This window comes from Oryx dammah, unplaced genomic scaffold (genome assembly GCF_014754425.2).
Source record: "Oryx dammah isolate SB20612 unplaced genomic scaffold, SCBI_Odam_1.1 HiC_scaffold_15, whole genome shotgun sequence".
NCBI lineage: Eukaryota > Metazoa > Chordata > Mammalia > Artiodactyla > Bovidae > Oryx > Oryx dammah.
The window spans coordinates 331,683-355,966 of NW_024070199.1; the positions used below are offsets into that span (position 1 = coordinate 331,683).

General features: G+C 39.6%; 1 pseudogene; it reads left to right on the forward strand.

Annotated features, from left to right (window-relative positions):
* Positions 1 to 7,021: 7,021 nt before the first annotated feature.
* LOC120874835 lies at positions 7,022 to 8,778 on the forward strand (annotated as a pseudogene).
* The last annotated feature ends 15,506 nt before the right edge of the window (positions 8,779 to 24,284 follow it).

Below are 24,284 nucleotides of genomic sequence, written 5' to 3' on the forward strand. Positions count from 1 at the left end.
TACTTCAATTTAAAAAAGAAAGAAAGAAAAAAGTGGTACAGAGGAAATACATCTCAACACAATAGCAACCATTTATGACAAACTTACAAGCGAAAACTTTTTATTCTATAGTGAAAACTTGAAATCCTTTACTCAAATCAGGAGGAAGAAAGGATGCCCACGCTTACCATTTCTATTTAACATAGTATTGGATATCCTAGCCACAGCAATCAGACAAGAAAGAGAAATAAAAGACATCCAAATTAGAAGGGAAAATAGTAAAGTTGTCACTATTTGCAGATGACATGGTTCTATACATAGAAATCCATATCAGCAACCTCAGATATGCAGATGATACCACTTTAATGGCAGAAAGTGAAGAGGAACTAAAGAGCCTTTTGATGAGGGTGAAAGAGGAGAGTGAAAAAGCTGACTTAAAATTCAACATTCAAAAGACTATGATCATGGCATTCAGGCTCATCACTTCATTCAGGCTCATCACAAATAGAAGGGGAATAAGTGGAAGCAGTGACAGATTTTATTTTCCTGAGCTCCAAAATCACTGCAGATGGTGACTAGAGCCATGAAATTAAAAGATGCTTGCTCCTTGGAAGGAAAGCTATGACATATAGACAGTATATTAAAAAGCAGAAACATCACTTGACAAAGTTCCATAGAGTCAAAGCTACAGTTTTTTCAGTAGTCATGTACCGATGTGAGAGTTGGACCATAAAGAGACTGAGTACCAAAGAAGTGATGCTTTCAAACTGTGGAGCTAGAAAAAACCTTTGAGACTCCCTTGGACTGCAAGGAGATCAAAACCAGTCAATCCTAAAGGAAATCAACCCTGAATATTCATTGGAAGTAGTGATGCTGAAGCTGCAGCTTCATTACTTTGGCTACCTGATGTGAAGAACTGACTCATTGGAAAAGACCTTAATGCTGGGAAAGATTGAAGGCAAAAGGAGAAGGGAGCAGCAGAGGATGAGATGGTTAGAGAGCATCACTGACTAATGGACATGAATTTGAGCAAACTCTGGGAGATAGTGAAGGACAGAGAAGCCTGGTGTGCTGCAGTCCATGGGGCACAAAGAGTCAGGCACGACTTAGTGACTGAACAACAACAACAAAATCTCCACCCAAAAGCCAACAGAACTAATAGATGAATTCTGCAAACAAGATTAATATTGTTGCCTTTTCTGTACACTAATAATGAAGGTGAAAACCTATACTCTGAAAACTATAAAAACTTTGATGAAGAAATTTGAAAATGATGCAGAAAACTTGGAAGATATACTATGTTCTTGGATTGGAATAATAAATATTGTTAAAATGGCCATATTACCCAGAAAAATCTACAGATTTAATGTAACCTGTATCAAAATGCTCATGACATTTTCACAGAACTAGAAAAATTAATCCTAAAATTTACATGCAGCCACAAAAGACCCAGAATAGCCAAAGCAACCTTTAGAAAAAAGTAAAGCTAGAGATATTATCCTCCTTGAATTCAGACTATACCACATAGTAACAGTAATCAAAACAGCATAGTACTGACACAAAAACAGACACATAGATCAATAGAACAGAAATAAACCCACACATTTATGGTTAATTAATCTCCAGCTTAGGAGGCAAGAATATACAAGGGAGGAAAGACACAATCTCTTCAATAAGTGGTTCTAGGAAAACTAGGTAGCTACATATAAAAGAATGAGATCAGAACACTCTCTAATAGCACACACAAAAATAAACTCAAAATGGATTAAAGACCTAAATGTAAGACCTGAAACCATAAACTCCTAGAAGAGAACATAGGCTAAACATTGTTTGACATAAATCATAGGGGATCTTTTTTACTCTGTCTCTAAGGAAAAAGAAATGAAAGCAAAAATAAATGGGACCTGATTAAACTGAAAACTTTTTGTACAGCAAAGGAAACCATTGACAAAATGGAACAGAACCAACTGAATAAAGCAACATATTTGTAAATTGTATGAGCAATAAGTGGTTAATATCCAAAGTAACTAAACAGCTCATGCAACTCAACATAAAAAAAAAAAAAGATTAAATAATGGGCAGAAGACCTGGATAGACAATTTTCCAAAGATGATATACAGATAGCCGACAGGCACATGAAAAGATGTTCAACATTGCTAGTCATCAGAGAAATGCATATCCAAACCACAGAGATACCACCTCACACCGCTTAATATGGCTATCATAAAAAAGTCTACAGATCATGTATGTTGGAGAGGATGTAAAAAAAAAAGAACCCTCATACATTAGCGATGGAAATGTAAATTGGTGCAGACCCTATGGAAAACAGTATGGAAGTTCCTTTAAAAACTAAAAATAGAACTATCCTATGATCCATCAATCCACTCCTGGGTATATAAATACAGAAAAAAATGAAAATTCTCATTGGAAAAAATACTTCCACCCCAATGTTCATAGCAGCATTATTTACAATTACCAAGATGTGAAAGCAACCTAAGTGTTCATTAACAAATTAATGAAAAAAGAAGATGTAGCATATATACACAACAGGATACTACTCAGTCATAACAAAGAATGAAATTCTGCTAATTGTGACAACATGGATGGATTTAGAAGGTATTATGCTTAGTGAAATGTTAGAGAAAGATATATACTGTATAACACCACTTATATGTGTAATCTAAAAAAATGAAACTAACTATAAATATAACAAAAAGAAACATCCTCCCAGGTACAAAGAAAAAACTAGTGGTTACTAGTATGTGGGGGGCAAGTTAGGGGTAGGGGATTAAGAGATACAAGCTACTACGTATAAAATAAGTTACAATATATTGTACAGCAACAGGGAATATAGCCAATATTTTATAATAAGTACAAGTGGAATATACCCATTTGAAATTGTGAATCACTGTATTGTACACCTGAAACTCACATGCTATTGTAAATCAACTATACCTTAATTGTTTCAAGTGTTAATTAATACATGTTAGAAAATAGTGTTGAATCTAGCATAATGATATGTTTCTGGTAACATATTATCAATTGGTTCAACCTTTTTGGAAGAAAATAGAAACTTTTAGCAGAGCTATTTTTTTAAAATTATACTCTGTGAGGCAGTAACCTCTGTTTTTTATAGTCTAAGGAAATAATCTATATGATTAATGGAAAACAACAGAATCCACCTTGGCTAGTTCAAGCAGGAAGGGAATTTCTTAAAAGACTTCGGGAAACTTACAGGCTCTCTGGGATGTAAGATAAAGAAGAGCCTTGGGAGCTATGCATACAGGGATAAGGGCCAACCACATCATGGGGCACCAGGAGGTACTCCAGAAGCACCACCACTTTGCCTGGACAGACATGAGTCTATAGACATCTCAGGTCCTGGACATCCAGCACCAAGCTATTGCCTCCAAGGTGCCCGAAGCCTTTTCCCGCAAGCTTGTCAGTGGGCAGACCCTACACTTCCCCCTCATGCTGCTCCTTTCCAAAGTGGAGTCTCATAGATGTATATATGGAAGGGCCCAAGTCCTTCATGTAGCAGAGATACTGGGAGAGTGAGCTTTACCATCCACTTTGGGGAGGTGTTTCTCAGTATGTGCAAAACTCTTCAAATATGGGGTGAGGTAAGCATGGTCAAAAGATGCTGGTCAGTACATATAAGAAAAAAGTCCAAGGCAGTCCAAAAGGAGAGAGCATTATGTACAGTTATGGTCAACATAGCAGAACTTGTCGTAACCAAAAAGTTTTGTAATTAAGTAAAGGGAGGATTTTTATAATATAATACTTTGATAGAATATTGTTTAATCATAAAGATTATAAGCCTACAGATTCACAGAGACAGAAAGTACAATAGTTTTATTAGGGGCTGAAGGAAGGAGGTTACATGAAGCTAATGTTTCACAGATTAGAATTTCAGTTTGGGATGATGAAATGTTCTGGAAATTAATAGATAACAGGGATGGTAGCACAATGATGTGAGTGTATTTACCACTGAATTGTACATTTTAAAGTGTTAAAACAGTAAGTTTTGTGTAATATATACTTCACCACAAGTCTGTAAAAAAAAGAGTTATAAAGAATAATGAAAATATTTCTGATATAAAGGATGACAGAAACTTGTATCCATACTATTATTGTTGTTCAGTAGCTCAGTCGTGTCCGACTCATTGTGGTCCCATGGACTGCAGCACACCAGGCTTCTCTGTGCTTCATTATCTCCCAGAACATGCTCAAACTCATGTCTGTCAAGTGGGTGATGCCATCCAATCATTTCATCCTCCGTCATCCCATTCTCCTCCCGCCTTCAGTTTTTCCCAGCATCAGGGACTATTCCAGTGAGTCAGCTTTTCGCATCAGGTGGCCAAAGCATTCAGCTTCAGCATCAGTCTTTCTAATGAATATTCAGGATTGATGTTCTTTAGGATTGACTGGTTGGATCTCCTTGCAGTCCAAGGGACTCTCAAGAGTCTTCTCCAACACCACAGTTCAAAAGCATCAATTCTTTGTTGCTCAGCTTTCTTTATAGTCCAATTCTCACATCCATATATGACTGCTGGAAAAACCATAGCTTTGACTAGACAGACCTTTATTGGTAAAGTAATGTCTCTGCTTTTTAATATGCTGTCTAAGTTGGTCATAGATTTTCTCCCAAGGAGCAACCTAGCATCTTTTAATTTTGTGGCTGCATTCACCATCTGCAGTGATTGTGGAACCCAGAAAAATAGTTTGTCACTGTTTCCATTGTTTTCCCATCTATTTGCCATGAAGTGTTGGGACCAGATGCCATGATCTTCATTTTTTGAATGTTGAGTTTTAAGCCAAATTTTTCACTCTCCTCTTTCACTTTCATCAAGAGGCTCTTTAGTTCCTCTTTACTTTCTGCCATAAGGGTGGTGTCATCGGCATATCTGCAGTTACTGTTATTTCTCCCAGCAATCTTGATTCCAGCTTGTGCTTCATCCAGCCCAGCATATCTCATGATGCATATAAGTTAAATAAGCAGGGTGACAATACACAGCCTTGATGCACTCCTTTCCCAATTTGGAGCCAGTCCATTGTTTCATCCCCAGTGCTAGCTGTTGCTTCTTGACTTGCATACAGGGTTCAAAGGAGGTAGGTAAGGTGATCTGGCATTTCCATCTCTTTAAGAATTTTCCACAGTTTGTTGTGATCCACACAGTCAAAAGCTTTAGCGTAGTCAATGAAACAGAAATAGATGTCTTTCTGGAATTCTCTTGATTTTTTTTATGATCCAACAGATGTTGGCAAATTGATCTCTGGTTCCTCTGCCTTTTCTAAATCCAGCATGAATATTTGGAAGTTCTCAGTTCATGTACTGTTGAAGCCTAGCTTGGAGAATTTTGAGCATTATCTTGCTATCATGTAAAATGAGTGAAATTGTGTGGTAGTTTGAGCATTCTTTGGCATTGCCCTTCTTTGGGATTGGAATTATTTAAGAATGCAAAATGTATACAGGTGAAAAGGAGTACATGGATCAAGGATAATTAAAATTATAATACTTTAAGACTATGGGATTATACAGGAATATTTTCTTTCTTTCGCTTGTAATTTTAATAATGTTGGTATAGCATTTTTGGTGTCATTAGACAGTGATTGTCTACTCTATCCCTTTCTCAAATCTTGAGTTTGAATTTTAAAAAGAAGCATAGAAAAAACAAAAAGTGCACAGAAATATCTCCTACCATGAGGGTTCAGGAACAAATCAGCCTGGAAATGTATGAAAAGGAACAGAAAAAAAAATTCTCACCTGGATGAAGCCCCTAGTTTATTCTCACTACTGAGCCCTGCTTAATAGAATGACACTATCTAAAATGCTTATTTAAATGATTACTTTTTGCTTACTAGAATGGACTAAAAATACATCTTTTCAATGCTTCTGTTGTCAGCAGCAATATCAGTTAATACACTGGAATCCTCCAGAGGTCATGGTATTTGCCACCCTAGGTCCTTCCTTGGTCAGTATTGCAGAGTAGGATGTGATGTGGCTGTAATACCTTAGAGTTCCATGAAGGGAATAAACACTAGGTGACCATTTAGTGTTTACCACATGCCAGTTTCTGAGCTGGATGAGTAGGTGAATGTTTTAACTGAATTGTCCAAACAAAGCTGTGAGATAGTATCATGATTCTTATTTTAAAGATGAGAGATTTGCAGTTCAATGGATTCAGAAAATTCCTAGTGGTTTCTAATTTTGCAGAGTAAGAAAGAACTAGGTAAGGTACCTGAAAGTTCTCCATTTTCATACCCTGGAAACGTGGGATAAATTTGACTGAAAAGATAAAACCTTAAATGTATACATGCCTGCCAGTGCAGGAGGTGCAAGAGACACAGGTTGGACGCCTGGGTCAGGAAGATCCCGTGGAGTAGGAAGTGGCAACCTGCTCCACTATTCTTGCCTAGAGAATCCAGTGGGCAGAATAGCTTGGTTGGCTATAGTCCAGAGGGTCACAAAGAGTCAGACACAGTTGCACTCATTTCATATGCTACCAAGGTAGTGCTCAAAATTCTCCAAGCTAAGCTTCAACAGTACATGAACCGAGATGTTCAAGCTGGATTTAGTCAGTCAGGTCGCAAATACACACATACATAGATGAACGCACAAGAAGAAAGATACATAGAGACAAGAGAAAGGCACAGAGTAGTTAGAATACTGAGACTCTGGAGCTTCCAAGGAAGATGATAGAACTCAGTAACTTAAGGGCTTAGGTGTTGCCACCTTGTAAGATCTGGAGATAAGTTTTTAGTTCTGCAAAGACTAGGAAATTGGACCTAAGACCCACACACACAGCCAGGATCAGCTATAAGCAGGATGTTCAGTAAAAAAAAAAAAAAAAAGGTGACCTAGAAAAAAATCCATCCACCAGTACTGAATAACAAAGAACATCACTACTTTTTGCTTAGACTCTAAATGAGGAAAAATATTAAAATAAAATACTTTCAATTGAGATGGAAAACCTGGAGCTTTGTTTCATGGGGCTTTGGTTTTGCTTTTCTCTTGGCTATTTCATTTTTGGTTGTTCTCATGGTCCCAGAACCTCTGGACCAAGAAATTCTTATAGCAGTTTATACCACCAGTGATACAATTTTCACCAAGCCAGTGATACCCCAGAATTAAATGGAACATCTCTCTAGGAGGAGACTTTCACAATCCAGGCCATAAGCTAGTCTCATCAATCAAATGATGACCTCACAATCAAATTTTTTAGAAAACACATAAAGAAAAACTATGCATGAGTTAACAGACACAGCAAATAGCAGGATTAGAGCCCTAAAGACTTGAGATAGTATAACATAACTCTAAAAGTTATGGCATAAACATAATTAAATTAATTAATGAAGGAATAAACCCTAAGAAAAGAGTCACTATGTCACTATGAAAAACAATGAGGGACTTCCCTGGTGGACCAGTGGCTAAAGCTCCCAGCTCCCAATGCAGGGGGACCCAGGTTCGATCCCTAGCTAGGGAGTTAGATCCCACATGCCACAGTTGAGAGTTTGCATGCTGCAGTTAGAGACCCCATGTGCCACAGCTAAGACCCAGTGCAGCCAAATAAATAAATAAATAATTTTAATGAAAAAAATAAAGCAAAATAATGAGTAGTTTAAAAAAATAGAATTTCTAGAAATAAAACTATAGCTCTCATAATTACATGTAACGAATGAGTAAAATAAGTTATTAGATACATGAAGAGACAATAAAGCACCCAAATGACAAATTTTTTAAAATTAACTGTATATTATGCAGCCATTTAAAATGAAGCATATCCTTATATGCAGAATCTAAAAAGAAATTATGCAAATGAACTTGTTTATGAAACAGAAACAGACTCACAGAGAATGAGCTTATGGTTGCCAGGGGGGAAGGGTGTAGGGAAGTGATAATCAAGGAGTTTGGGATGGACACACTGCTGTATTTAAAATGGATAACCAACAATGTCCTACAATATAGCACAGGGAACTCTGCACAATGTTATGTGACAGGCTGGATGGGAGAGAAATTTGGAGGAGAATAAATGCATGAATATGTATGGCTGAGTCCCTTTGCTGTCCACTTGAAACTGTTAATTGGCTGTACTTCGATACAAATAAAGAGTTTTAAAAAAGAAAAAAAAATTAACTGGAGGGCCTTCTTGGGGAGGGGGGAAAGGTGGTCATCACTGCCAAGGGTCCAGGCAATGACAGGGCTAGGAAAACACAACCAGGCCTATGTGAAAATCCATGGACAATTCCAGATGTTTTGTGAATGAGAATTGGCTTGCCTCCAGTTTGGGGCTATTTGATTACCAGAGAAGATTTTCATATTGCATTATGAGTTTTTGCTTTAGCTGGTCTACTCGATTTCTTGAATTATTTTTTTTGTTAAAAATCTGGACAATCAGAAATCAACTCTTGGATGTGTCCTTGGTTAACCTGCTGATACAATACCTATCAGTACCTTCTATATTAGTTTGACCTATGCAGATATTATTCTGGTCTTACTTATTTACATGATAATTTTAAAGATGTAATGTTGATTGCTATGACTTTGATGTCAAATATTGAACTCTTCCAACATTGAGAATGCTTGCTAACTATTGCAATCCTTGCTGTGCCACTACTAAATTAAAACCAGTTCTCATCAGCAAGATAGACACAGAAGTCCACCTCACCTTGGTGGCAGCTTTTTTGGCAGCTGAGTTTCAGTTATAGTTGATCCTTAACACATGGACATGAGAGTCGTGGAAATGAGAGCCACTGACCTTGGAGTTAAAAACCCGGAAATAAAAAATGATGTGCTAACAGTTTGACAGTTCCTCAAAAAGTTAATCATAGAATTACCCTATGATCTGGCAATTCCATGTCTAGGTATATACTCATAAGAATTTAAAAAATGAAAGAAAGTGAAGTCACTCAGTCGTGTCCCCATGAACTGTAGCCTACCAGGCTCCTCTGTCCATGGGATTTTCCAGGCAAGTATACTGGAGTGGGTTGCCATTTCCTTCTCCAGGGGGTCTTCCTGACCCAAGGATCAAACCCTGGCCTTCTGCATTGTAGGCAGATGCTTTACCCTCTGAGCCACCAGGAAAAGTGGGAACTCAAATACTTACACACCAATGTTTATAGCAGAATTATTTGCAATAGCCAAAAGATGGAACAAAAGATGAATGGATACTCAAAACATAGTATTCACATGCGATGGAATATGATTTAGATTTAAAAAGGAATGAAATCCTTGTATATGCCACAACATGGGTAAATTTGAAAGATATTACACTAAGTGAAATAAGCCACACACAAAAAAAACATATTGTATGACTCATCTTACATAAAGTACCTAGAATAGGCAAACTCATATAGACAGGAAGTAATAGTACTGTAGATGTACTGTAGTAACATCTAGTAAATGTTCCTAGAGAATGTAGGGAGTGGGGAGTGAGGATTTGTTTTTTAAGAGGTGCAGTTTCTATTTGGGATGGTGTAAAAGTTCTGGAAATGCATAGTGGTGGTGGTGGCATATTGTGAATGTACTTAACACCACTGAATTGTACATGTGAAAATGGCTAAATGAGTAAAATTTTGTGTATTTTATAACAATAAAAAAGTTTTATTTTATAACAAGAAAATTTAAATACAGGACCACCAAATTACATTTGAAATTCACATAAGATAGGAAAAAAATTCAGCATAAGTCCCTTTCAACATTTGGGATAAACTTATACTAAAAAAATTAATGTGTTGTTTTCCTAACATTCAAATGTAATGGGGCATCCTGTATTTTATGTGGCAACCCTCACAAGAGATGCTCAGAATCTAAACTCAGGTAGGGACAAAGTAATGAAGAGGGTTCGGGAGATATTTTAGGATTTAAACTGATGGACTTGGTGACCAAACGGAATGAGCTTGTGCTCAAAAGAGAGGAAGTATGAATTGCATTGAGACTTCTGTTTTACAACACAGAAGGATTCATGGAGGTAAAGAACCATTGCAGCCATTCAGTTCATTCATTTGTTCAACTAATCTGTATACTTTGCCAACATTATTGTGGGGAGAGCTGTCCAGACTTCAGTGAAGAAACAGTCCAAAGGGGCCTGTGGACAAGTAAGGAGCAAGTGACAATTGGTTATGAAGCATTCTGTGATGGGGGAATGGGGGGGAAAGAGGGTGTCTGTAGCAGAGGTCATGAAATCTGGAATGGGGGAGCAGCAGCAGAAGGGCCTGGACAAGGCCTGAGGATGGTCCTGGCCTCCTGAACTGTCACATGGAGTGGCCTTGCAGACCATTAAGAATCTTGCCAAAGATCTGTGTCCTTCTAAGGAGAATCTAGCAGCTCCCAAGCCCAGTAGAACCTGTTGCCAGCAGGTTCAGATAATATCATTCAAACTGGAATGATTACTGTCTGCCCTGCTGCCTTCCTGGAACAATGATTTGAAAGATAAAATATAGAATATATTGTTTGGATGCTTGCCAACCATGGGTTTCCAAATGCCCAACATGCAGCAGCCAGTGGGGCCTGGGAAATGCACATCTTCTAAATGGGGTGGGTGCCTTAGCTTTGCTTCCTGCAGGAACTGCCTAAACTGGCTCCCTGCTGCCTCATAACACCCTGCACACCCACAAATTATTACTTCATTAGACACATTGTAGCACCACTAAAATTACATCTTTAAAAAAAAACACTTCATTAAAGGACTAGAGCTGGCTTAGGAGGAGAAATGAGTCATAAAGATTAAAGAAAAGCCATTTCCACAATCTTGGCAATTCTTGAGAAATTCCCTGGGGCTGCTCAGTAGAAAATTAAGTTGCCCTGCTAGCTAGCTGGATTCTTGTAGCTTTCAGAGCCTAGAGATCCAATCTTACTCATCTCCCTGTGGGTCTTTCCACTGAGCAGGCAGGGTGAAATGTTTGTCAAGTTCAGCGGAAATTTAGAGATGATTGGGTAGTGAGATAGCCAAGATGCCAGGGTGGGGCAAGGTGACCTGAATATAAGCTGCACCTTGATCTGCACCCAGGGGAGGGCAATCTTACTTTGTGGCATGGGCAGGGGAGGTAGGGAGGCAGACCCTGAGAACATCAAGATAAATGAGCAAAGGGGGCTACAGATGGGGTTTTAGGACAGTGTAACTATTTAGGACAGTGTAACCATACAGTATGGCACTGCAATTGTGGGTATATGTCATTATACATTTGTCCTAACCTGTAGGTTGTAGGTCCGTCTAGTCAAGGCTATGGTTTTTCCAGTGGTCATGTATGGATGTGAGAGTTGGACTCTGAAGAAGACTGAGCACTGAAGAATTGATGCTTTTGAACTGTGATGTTGAAGAAGACCCTTGAGAGTCCCTTGGACTGCAAGGAGATCCAATCAGTCCATTCTGAAGGAGATCAGCCCTGGGATTTCTTTGGAAGGAATGATGCTGAAGCTGAAACTCCAGTACTTTGGCCACCTCATGCGACGAGTTGACTCATTGGAAAAGACTCTGATGCTGGGAGGGATTGGGGGCAGGAGGAGAAGGGGACGACAGAGGATGAGATGACTGGATGGCATCACTGACTCGATGGACATGAGTCTGAGTGAACTCCGGGTGTTGGTGATGGACAGGGAGGCCTGGCGTGCTGTGATTCATGGGGTCACAAAGAGTCGAACATGACTGAACAACTGAACTGAACTGAACTGAACTGTAGGTTGTATACCAGGAATGAACTCTAAGAGTCAAAAATATTATGTATCCATATTGGTTCATCATTTGTAACAAATGCACCACACTAATACAAGATGTTAATAATAGGAGAAACTGAGTGGAGAGTGAGGAGGTATACAGGAACTCTCTATACTTTCTGCTCACTTTTTCTGTAAACCTAAAACAGGTCACTTTCACGTTTCACTTTCATGCATTGGAGAAGGAAATGACAACCCACTCCAGTTTCCTTGCTTGGAGAATCCCAGGGGTGGTGGAGCCTGGTGGGCTGCCGTCTATGGGGTTGCACAGAGTCGGGCACGACTGAAGTGACTCAGCAGCAGCAGCAAAACTGCTCAAAAAAAAAAAGTCTTTTAATTTAAAAAGGGGGGAAAGGGCTCAGTTTCCTTATCAAATGTGTTTTGACAGAATGGGAGGAACCAGAACAGATGAAACATAACTCCTTTTAGTTATAATATTAAATTTCCCAATTTTATTCAGTTCAGTTCAGTCACTCAGTCATGTCCTACTCTTTGTATTCCCATGGACTGCAGTATGCCAGGCTTCCCTGTCCATCACCAATTCCCAGAGTTTACTCAAACTCATATCCATTGAGTCAGTGACGCCATCCAAACATCTCATCCTCTGTCGTCCCCTTCTCCACCTGCCTTCAATCTTTCCCAGCATCAGGGGCTTTTCTAGTGAATCAGTTCTTCACATAACGTGGCCAAAATATTGGGTCTTCAGCTTCAGCATCAGTTCTTCCAATGAATATTCAGGACTCGTTTCCTTTAGGATGGACTGGTTGGATCTCCCTGTAGTTCAAGGGATTCTCAAAAGTCTTCTCCAACACCACAGTTCAAAAACATCAATTCTTCAGTGTTCGGCTTTCTTTATAGTCCAACTTTCACATCTGTACATGACTACTGGAAAAATCATAGCTTGGACTAGATGGACCTTTGTTGGAAAAATAATGTCTCTTTTTAATGTCTCTTTTTAATGTCAGCTTTTTAATATACTGTCTAGGTTGGTCATAGCTTTTCTTCCAAGGAGCAAGCATCTTTTAATTTCATGGCTGCAATCACCATCTGCAGTGATTTTGGAGCCCCCCAAAATAAAGTCTGTCTCTGTTTCCACTGTTTCCCCATCTATTTCCCATAAAGTGATGGGACCAGATGCCATGATCTTAGTTTTCTGAATGTTGAGTTTTAAGTCAACTTTTTCACTGTCCTCTTTCACGTTCATCAAGAAGCTCTTTAGTTCTTCTTCACTTTCTGCCCCATAAGGGTGGTGTCATCTGCATATCTGAGGTTATTGATATTTCTCCCAGCAATCTTGATTCCAGCTTGTGCTTCATCCAACCCAGCTTTTCTCATGATGTACTCTTTACATAGGTTAAATATGCAGGGTAATATATACAGCCTTTGTGTACTCCTTTCCCAATTTGCAACCAGTCTGTTGTTCCATGTCCAGTTCTAACTGTTGCTTCCTGACCTGCATATAGGTTTCTCAAGAGGCCAGTCAGGTGGTCTGGTATTCCCATCTCTTTCAGAATTTTCCAAAGTTTATTGTGATCCACACAGTCAAAGGTTTTGGCATGGTCAATGAAGCAGAAGTAAATGTTTTTTTCTGGAACTCTCTTGCTTTTTTGATGATCCAATGGATGTTGGCAATTTGATGTCTGGTTCCTCTGCCTTTTCTAAATTCAACTTGAAGATCTGGAAGTTCACATACTATTGAAGCCTGGCTTGGAGAATTTTGAGCATTACTTTACTAGCGTGTGAGATGAGGGCAATTGTGTGGTAGTTTGAACATTCTTTGGCATTGCCTTTCTTTGGGATTGAAATGAAAACTGACCTTTTCCAGTCCTGTGGCCACTGCTGAGTTTTCCATATTTGCTGGCATATTGAGTGCAGCACTTTCACCGCATCCTCTTTTAGGATTTGAAATAACTCCACTGGAATTCCATCACCTCCACTAGCTTTATTCATAGTGATGTTTCCTAAGGCCCACTTGACTTTGCGTTCCAGGATATCTGGCTCTGGGCCACACCATCATGGTTATCAGGGTCATGAAGTTTTTTGTGTGCAGTTCTTCTGTGTATTCTTGCCACCTCTTCTTAATATCTTCTGCTTCTGTTAGGTCCATACGATTTCTCTCTTTTATTGTGCAAGGGAACTTTGCATGGAAAGTTCCCTTGGTATCTCTAATTTTCTTGAAGAGATCTCTAGTATTTCCCATTCTGTTGTTTTCCTCTATTTCTTTGCACTGATTGCTGAGGAAGCCTTTCTTATCTCTCCTTGCTAGTTTTTGGAACTCTGCATCCAAATGGGCATATCTTTCCTTTTCTCCTATTCCTTAGCTTCTCTTCTTTTTTCAGCTATTTGTAAGGCCTCCTCAGACAACCATTTTGCCTTTTTGCATTTCTTTTCCTTGGGGGTGGTCTTGATCCCTACCTCCTGTACAGTGTCACAAACCTCCATCCATAGTTCTTCAGGTACTCTGTCTATCAGATCTAATCCTTTGAATCTATTTGTCACTTCCACTGTATAATCGTAAGGCATTTGATTTAGGTCATACCTGAATGGTCTAGTGGTTTTCCCTGCTGCTGCTGCTAAGTCGCTTCAGTCATGTCCGACTCTGTGTGACCCATAGACAGCAGTCCGCCAGGGTCCTCTGTCCCTGGGATTCTCCAGGCAAGAATACTGGAGTGGGTTACCATTTCCTTCTCCAATGCATGTACGCATGCCAAGTCCTTCAGTCTTGTCCAACTGTGTGTGATCCCATAGACGGCAGCCTACCAGGCTCCTCTGTCCACAGGATTCTCTAGGCAAGAATACTGGAGTGGGTTGCCATTTCCTTCTCTGAGTGGTCTTCCCTACTTTCTTCAATTCTATCAAAGGATCATAAGTCAACCACCCCCTCCCAAGAGTGGGGAGGGGATACAGAGTCTTCCCAGGATCAGAGTAAAGTGGAGGTAAGACATGCAAGTATTAGACTAATTCATAAATGGGCAAGGTCCAAGCAAATAGGACTGTAAGCATTTAGAGGGTAGGGACTGTTTTATTAACCTGTGTGTGCAGCCTATCATGTTTGCAATATGAATGAAGGAATCAATAAACAAGAGCAACCAATTCTTTTAAGGCAGTTATCCATAGGTAAATGAATTAGAAACACCAAGGAATCTTTCCCAAAATACACAAGCCCATTAGTCCTTCTCAACCCATAAAGGTTAGAGTAAACCGACTGACTATGCCAGTACTCAATACCACTGTGAGCATACAGCACCAGTGCCCTCATAGCACGCACAACTGCCTCCCTCCCACCTCCACCCATCCCTGGGTTAAGAGCTGCCATGTTTAGGCATCTCTCTGCCTCTGATACACGTAGCCATAGGATAAATGCACTATTGCCCTGTGGTGCCTGAGGGAGATCCAGGCTAAGAAAGAACTGGTCTTTGCCAAGTTCACTTTGTCTGGGACAAAGCCCTGTGTGCAGGGCTGTGTGCAAAGCCCTGTGTGCAGGCAGGGGATGTGGCTGCCTTTCATTCCCTGCCTCTCTCTCACTGCTTCTCTCTACCTGGGCAGAAGCCTTCCCTTGGGTGCTTATGGGACTTCATTTAAGATTGCAGAAGGCCTCTGTTAAAACACATGAGCCATCCTTAAGCTCTCCCTATAGCACCAAAGTGTGATGATGTATTTACCTGAAGATCTAGTTGGTAGCTTTCTCCTTGGGAAAAGGGGAGAGTGTCAGAGGCCAGCCTGGATTGATTATCAGAGGTATGAGGGGCTTAGTAGTGGAAGGCAACCCCTAGCTTCATGACCTGGAAGGTCAGTCTAGAATGGTACCAAGGGCCTGGGGTAAGCTTTGGATTCAGAGAATCATAGGAGATTTGGCATTTAACCTCAGTTTTAAGAATAAGTAGGAATTTTCAATTTTCATGCTGGCAGAGAAGGCAAGAAGAAATTAAAATCAGTTTGTTTCAGAGATTCCTAAGAGTTGACCCATGGGCCTAAGAGTTGGGCCCATGGCCCAAATCTGTTAACAAGAGATAGGGGATTTTATGTTGATTATCTGGCTTCCCTGGTAGCTCAGCTGGTAAAGAATCCACCTGCAATGCAAGAGACCCTGGTTTGCTCCTTGGGTCAGGAAAATCTCCTGGAGAAGGGATAGGCTACCCACTCCAGTATTCTTGGGCTTCCTGGTGGCTCAGATGGTAAAGAATCTGCCTGCAATGCGGGAGACCTGGGGGTTCTATCCCTGGGTCTGGAAGATCCCTTGGAGGAGGGCATGGCAACCCTCTGCAGTATTCTTGCCTGGAGAATCCCCATGGACAGAGGAGCCTGGCACACTACATCCCACGGAGTCACAAAGAGTAGGAAATGACTGAGCGACTAAGTGCACACATATGAATTTTCATACTAAGTAAAGTCAGTCACACAGAGGAAGACAAATATCACATGATATCAATTGTATGTGGAATCTAGAAAAATGAACTTATTTACAGAACAGATTGACAGACATGGCAAACAAACTTATGGATTATCGAAGGGTGGGGGCAGGGATAAATTAGGAGTTTGGCATAAACAGATGCAAACTATCATATATAAAATAGATGAGCAATGAGGATCTAGCATATAGCACAAGGAACTATATTCCTATAATAGAAAAGAATCTGAATAAGAATATATGTATATGTATGTATGTGTGTGTGTATATATACATACGTATTATTGTGTATGACTGAATCACTTTGCTATATACCTGAAATAATGCAACACTGTAAATCAATTATACTTCAATTAAAAAAAAGTAACCAGAGAAGGTTAACTCAATATGAAGTAAAACAAAGTTAGAGAGTAAACTCTTAAAAAAAAAAAAAAAAGGAGACAGTTTTAAGTTTCTTACTCATGCTCACGCATATTCACTGATGCATGTCCACTCCTGGGCAATCTGGGCGTTTCTGGCCCCAAGACCACTCTACTCTGTAAACTTGACCTTCCTTCCTTCCTTCCTTCCTCCCTCCCTCTCTGCCTTCCTTCCTTCCTTCTTTTCTTTCTTTTTTCTTCACGTTGGTGCTAGAATATCAACATGCTCCTGCTATCCAACTTCTTAGTTTGTCTAAGAGGTGAGGCAGGATGAGTTTACTCTGTGGGAGCTCAGACAAGATTTCCTGAAACCATGAAACAGCACAGTATGTCCCGCATAGATGCCTGTGACACCAGCTGAGCAAAGTATTAACTTTATGAATTACACTAACGCTTCCCAAACTTTAATGTGCATACATGTCCCCAGGGATCTTATTAAATTATGGGTTCCTGATTCCGTCAAGCTGGGCTGGAGCCTGAAATGCTACATTTTGAACAAACTCCCAGATGTTGTTGGTTCTGCTGACTGACGGGATCCACTCTTTGAATAGCAAAGGATACACCACTGTCAAAGCATAGGGAAGCAAATTCTTACCTTCTTCAGTGGAGTGTATGAGAGAATGTTCACCTATCACCAGTCTGCCCATGGCTGCTTCCAGGTACCAAGTTCTAGGATTTGAAGGGGCATGTTGTGGTCTGACTGGTTGGTTAAGAATATATTCATATACACTTCGTTCTGACCCCCAGAGCATAGGCATCACACCATATTGAGTTTCTTTAAGGGTCTTTCAACCGAATTATGTATGAATAAGGCAGGATGAGAAGAGTAAATGGAGGAGATGAGAAGAGAGAAGTGTGTGCACGCACAGACCAGCTCAGCCAAAGTCTCAGCATTTCAGTGCAGTGGAGATTGACTAGATGGTGATATAACCTATCTTCTGCTCATGGACCCACAGAAAAAAATACATTTAATCAGTGTCTCTAAACATTCTGCCCAATGGATGTGGAAGACAGTGTTATATGACTCTTCCAATACTGGCCTATAAAGTCCTCTCTTGCATGATTCTTGACTTTCCCCTCTCCCATGGGAGCATCCAAGAGACAGCTCCAAGGCCCTTAGAGAAAGGCAGTGTCACAAGATAGCTACCATGGGTCCTGAATCATGTGGCAGCCTGCCCAGTGAACACTGATTGAATTTTAACCACACACCCAAAAATGAATCAATATTGTCTAAGACCTTGAAATTTGAAGACTTAACTGTGTATTAGTCAGGTCCACCTACTGAGGAAACAGAAACAACTTTAAGTCTTTCAATAGAGGAAATTAAATATAAGGAATTGGTCACAGGAAAGATGAAAGAGCTTAGAACCAAAAAGTGAGATGAGGAAGCAACCCTTTTTTAGCAACAACTGGGTGATAGTTCATTCTTAGTTTCGGCTGGATGACAGGAAGAGGCAGATTTGTCAGAACTCAGTACTGGAACTGCCTGGCTGAAGCTGGAATCCCTGTTGGAGCTGCCAGTCAGAGGTGGGACCACAAAGTTAGAGGTAATCTTGCAGGATCTAGGGCTCAAAGGAGACAGCCACTGCCAGAAGATTAAGAAAATCAGAATTATCTTGGTTTCTGCTGTCCTCTGTCAACACATCCCGTTCTTCTCACAACATGGGAACCAGTCAATAAGAGAGTTTGCAAAATATTATTCTCTATGATATGTAAAAGGATGGGGGAAGGCAGAATATGGACCTGAGAGAAAATAGGAAATTGGACAGCTGTATTACCATCCTTAATATATTTACCATGGTCCCCATGGAGTTTCCTTGGGCTCAGTGGTGCCACAAAGATTGTTCAACCTTTGCTTGACTATTTCCTCAATATACATTTGTCTGCCCTTGTCTAGTTATCCTACTTTGCAAAGAAAGACAAGTTTGTGGAATGCTCTCACATCCTAAGTCTCCAGAGTACAAGCAAGAATGACAACTGGCTATGTGTGTGTGTGTGTTAGTTGCTCAGTTGTGTCTAACTCTTTGTGAACCCGTGGACTGTAGCCCACCAGGCTCCCCTGCCCATGGAATTCTCAAAGCAAGGATATTGGAGCGGGTAGCCATTCCCTTCTCCAGGGTATCTTCCCAACCCAGGGATCAAACTTGGGTCTCCTGCATTGCAGGCAGATTCTTTCTTTTTTTATTTATTTATTTTAATTGGAGGTTAATTACTTTACAATATTGCATTGCTTTTGCCATACATGGTTCTTTACCATCTGAGCCACTGGGGAAGCCTGACAACTGGCCATAAGAAGGTACAAAGAAAACTTTAGCCTAAGCTTTACCACTTAAGTCTATTAGCCTCAGCAAGTTATCAGTTGCCTACCAGTAGGATGGGAACTAGTCAATACTCTGATCTTATTGTGAGAAAGAAATGAGATAATTTATGTAAAGAGCTTGATACAGTTATGATAGAGTTATATAGAGTTACACTGCTTGATAGAGTTATGCCTGGTATATGATGACCACTCTTATTCACTCATTCACATACATACTTAGGGCCTTTGTTGTTGCTGTTCAATAGCTAAGTCATGTCTGACTCTTTGCGACCCCATGGACTGCAGCACACCAGACTTCCCTGTCTTAGGGCCTATCACACATCGAAGTCTGTTCTATGCTAAAGGCTATGAATAAACAAAAGGCTATGACAAAAGACAAAATCCCTATCTACCTTGAGCTAATACTTTAGTTAAGGTTAATGCCTTTTTCATCACGTGGAAAAGAGAAAGAATTTACATTTACTAGCAGGTTCTTTTCAGCTCTGAAATATATAATTTTTACTCAGAGGGACAGTTTCACTCAAATAAAGCTTAGTCAACACTTATAATCATTCAACTTTAGACATAAATTAATGTATGTTTCCTATTACTGGAGATAGGCCACATTAATGTAACTGGCACTTGCCAAGAAGCTGTGGTGAGGATTTTTCATTGGATAATTGGGTTATATCACATGGGCTCAAAAATTCCTTCTATGTTTATGATAAATGCAACCTAGACTAAAAGCTGCTTAAGATCTGTCTTGCCCACCATAATATTTCCAACATCTAGCACAGTACCTCGTACTTAACAGGTATCTAGTAGATATTTGTTAAATAAATGATTGGTGGCTCTTTAATTCTTGGACTTATGATTCTATTATTGTTGTCCGGGGTTTATTAGAACATTTACCACCTTGTGTTGTTGTCAGTATTTTATCTGTCTGTCATCCATACTCATTTCTGATCTCCCTAAAGATGGGGGCTATTTTCTTAATCTCTGCTAACCAAGACTGCACTCAACAAAAACGAAATATAGTTGACCTTTCAAAAACACAGGTGTTCAAAACCAGACAAAGATGACAAAAAAAAAAAAAGAAAGAAAAAGAAAACTACAGGCCAATATCACTGATGAACATGTATGCAAAAATCAACAAAATTCTAGCAAACAGAATCCAACAACATATTAAAAAGATCATACATTATGACCAAGTGGGCTTTATCTCAGGGACACAAGGATTCTTTAATAGTCACTAATTAATCAATGTGATACACCACATTAACAAATTGAAAGATGAAAACCATATGATTATCGAAATAGATGTAGAAAAAGCCTTTGACAAAATTAAACATCCATTTATGACCAAAAAAAAAAAAAACAGAAAGCAAGTATAGAAGGAACATACCTCAACATAATAAAAGCCATATATGATAAACCCACAGCCAACATGATCCTCAATGGTGAAAAATTGAAAGCATTTCCCCTAAAGTCAGGAACAAGACAAGGGTGCCCACTCTCACAACTACTATTCAACATAGTTTTGGAAGTTTTTGCCACAGTAATCAGAGAAGAAAAAAGAAAAAAAAGGAATCCAGATTGGAAAAGAAGAAGTACACTCTCATTGTTTGCAGGTGACATGATCCTCTACATAGAAAACCCTAAAGGTACCACCAGAAAATTACTAGAGCTAATCAATGAATATAGTAAAGCTGCAAGATATAGAATTAATACACAGAAATCCCTTGCATTCCTATTCACTAACAATGAGAAAACAGAAAGAGAAATTAAGGAAATAATTCCATTCATCATTGCAATGAAAGTAATAAAATACTTAGGGATAAATCTACCTAAAGCAACAAAGACCTAATATAGAAAACTATAAAACACTCATGAAAGAAATAAAGGATGACACAAATAGATGGAGAAATATACCATGTCCATTTATCAGACCATGGTATCAGAAATATAACATGTCCATGGATCAATATAGTGAAAATGAGTATACCCAAAGCAATCTATAGATTCAATGCAATCCCTAACAAGCTACCAACATTATTTTTCACAGAACTAGAACAAATAATTTCACAATTTGTATGGAAATACAAAAAACCTTGAATAGCCAAAGCAATCTTGAGAAGGAAGAATGGAACTGGAGGAATCAACCTGTCTGACTTCAGATTATACTACAAAGCTACAGTCATCAAGACAATATAGTACTGGAACAAAGACAGAAATATAGATCAATGGAATGAAATAGAAAGCCCACAGATAAACCCATGCACCTATGGACACCTTATCTTTGACAAAGGAGGCAAGAATATACAGTGGAGAAAAGACGATCTCTTCAACAAGTGTTGCTGGGAAAACCAGTCAACCACCCGCAAAAGAATGAAAGTAGAACACTTTCTAACACCATATACAAAAATAAACTCAAAATGGATTAAAGATCTAAATGTAAGACCAGAAACTATAAAACTTCTAGAGGAAAACATAGGCAAAACACTCTCTGACATAAATCACAGCAGTATATCCTATGACCCACCTCCCAGAGTAATGGAAATAAAAGCAAAAATACACAAATGGGACCTAATTAGACTTAAAATCTTTTGCACAACAAAGGAAACTTAAGCAAGGTGAAAAGACAGCTTTCAGAATGGGAAAAAATAATAGCAAATGAAGCAACTGACAAAAGATTAATCTCAAAAATATACAAGCAGCTCATGCAGCTCAATACCAGAAAAATAAATGACCCAATCAAAAAGTGGGCCAAGGAACTAAACAGACATTTCTCTAAAGAAGACATACTGATGGCTAACAAACACATGAAAAGATGCTCAAAGTCTCTCATCAGAGAAATGAAAGTCAAAACCACAATGAGGTATCATCTCAGGCCAGTCAGAAAGGCTGCTATCAAAAAGTCTCAGTTCAGTTCAGTTGCTAAGTCATGTCTGACTCTTGGCGACCCCATGAATTGCAGCACGTCAGGCCTCCCTGTCCATCACCAACTCCCGGAGTTCACTCAAACTCATGTCCATTGAGTCGGTGATGCCATCCAGCCATCTCATCCTCTTTCGTCCCCTTCTCCTCCTGTCCCCAATCTCTCCCAGCATCAGAGTCTTTTCCAATGAGTCAACTCTTCACATGAGGTGGCCAAAGTACTGGAGTTTCAGCTTTAGCATCATTCCTTCCAGAAAACAACCAGGACTGATCACCTTTAGGATGGACTGGTTGGATCTCTTTGCAGTCCAAGGGAGTCTCAAGAGTCTTCTCCAACACCACAGTTCAAAAGCATCAATTCTTCAGCGCTCAGCTTTCTTCACAGTCCAACTCTCACATCCATACATGACCACTGGAAAAACCATAGCCTTGACTAGGCAGGCCTTTTAAGTAATGTCTCTACTTTTTAATACGCTATCTAGGTTGGTCATGGTGAAGGGAAGTCACTCAGTCGTGTCTGACTCTTTGCGACGCCATGGATTGTAGCCTACCAGGCTCCTCTGTCCATGGGATTTTCCAGGCAATAGTACTGGAATGGGTTGCCATTTCCTTCTTCAGGGGATCTTCCCAACCCAGGGATCGAACCCGGGTCTCCTGCATTGTAGACAGACACTTTACCGTCTGAGCCACCTCAAGCCAAGTCTACAAACAGTAAATGCTGGAGATGGTACAGAGAAAAGGGAATCCTCTTATACTGTTGGTGGGAATGCAAACTAGTATAGCAAGTATGGAGAACAGTGTGGAGATTTCTTAAAAAACTGGAAATACAACTGCCATATGACCCAGCAATCTCACTGCTGGGCATCACACTGAGGAAACCAGGATTAAAAGAGACATGTGTATCCCAATGTTCATCGCAGCACTGTTTATAATAGCCAGGACATGGAAGCAGCCTAGATGTCCATCGGCAGATGAGTGGATAAGAAAGCCATGGTGCATATACACAATGGAATATTACTTGGCCATTAAAAAATGCATTAGAATTCGTTCTAAAGAGTTGGATGAAACTGGAGCCTATTATACAGAGTGAAGTAAGTCAGAAATTAAAACACCAATGTGGTATATTAGGGCATATATATGGAATTTAGAAAGATGGTAACAATGACCCTATATGTGAGGCAGCAAAAGATATAAATAGACTTTATAGACACAGATATAAAGACTTTTGGATTCTGTGGGAGAAGGCAAGGGTGGAATGATTTGAGAGAATAGCACTGAATCATGTATATTACCATATGTGAAACAGATCACCACTCCAAGTTCGATGCATTAAACAGGGCACTCAAAGCTGGTGCACTGGGACAACCCTGAGGAATGGGATGGGGAGAGAGGTGGGAGGGGGTTCAGAATGGGGGACACAGGTACACCCATGGCTGATTCATGTCAATGTATGACAAAAACCACTACAATATTGTAAAGTAATTAGCCTCCAATTAAATTAATAAATTAATTTTTTAAAAACACAGGTGTTGGGATGCCAACCATCCACACAGTCAAAAATCCATGTATAATTTATAGGCGGCCCTGTCTATATTCAACCTCTCAATCCCGGTTGAATCCAAGGATTCAACCAACCTTGGATTATGGAGTATTTACCATTGAAAAAATCTGCACATAAAGGGACCAGTGCAGTTCAAACCTGTGTTGTTCAAGGGCCAGTTGTACTAAGTGAATGTTTGTTGGAGGGAGGCAGGGATAATATACAAGCAAATGAATGAATTTTTTGATCCAAATTTTTGTAATTAATAAACATATCAACTACACACCTCTTGTCAGAGATTCACTTTTTTAAAAATCAAGACATTAGTAATAAGGACCTATTAGCAAAATGGCAGAAGGGATTCTGGGGTCGTGGGAGAAAGTTGACAATGTATATACTTGCTAATATTCCAGACAAGATATTTTGTAGTGGTCAAGTTAGAGCAGAAACCTACAAGTTTCACAACCCTTCATTGAGTGCTGAGAGGCAACAATTCAAATTTTCCAGAATTCATGATCAAGGCTGGGGTCCAGCAGACTTTTTCTGTATATGGGCAGAGAGTAAATATTCTCACTTTCCAGGCCAGCTGCCCCCATTGCAACCACTCAACTCTGTTACAGAGCAAAAGCAGCCATAGATGATATGTAAGCAAATGGGTGTGACTGCATTCCAGTAAAACTGTTTGTAGACATTGGTGCTTGAATATCACATCGTTTTCACATGTCATGAAATATTATTGCCCTTTTTGTTTCTTAAATAAGTGAGGCACAGGGGACTTTTAAGGAGGTGAAGTTATTCTCTACAACACTGTAATGGTACCTTTGTCAAACTCTTAGAATGTACAACACAAAGAATGTAAACTGTGAGCCTTAGTGAATAATGAAGTGTTAATATTGGCTTACTAATTTTAACAAATAAACCACACTAAGGCAAGATATAAATAGGGGAAATTGTGTGCCAGAGATCACAAGCTGGGGGAGGTAGGTACA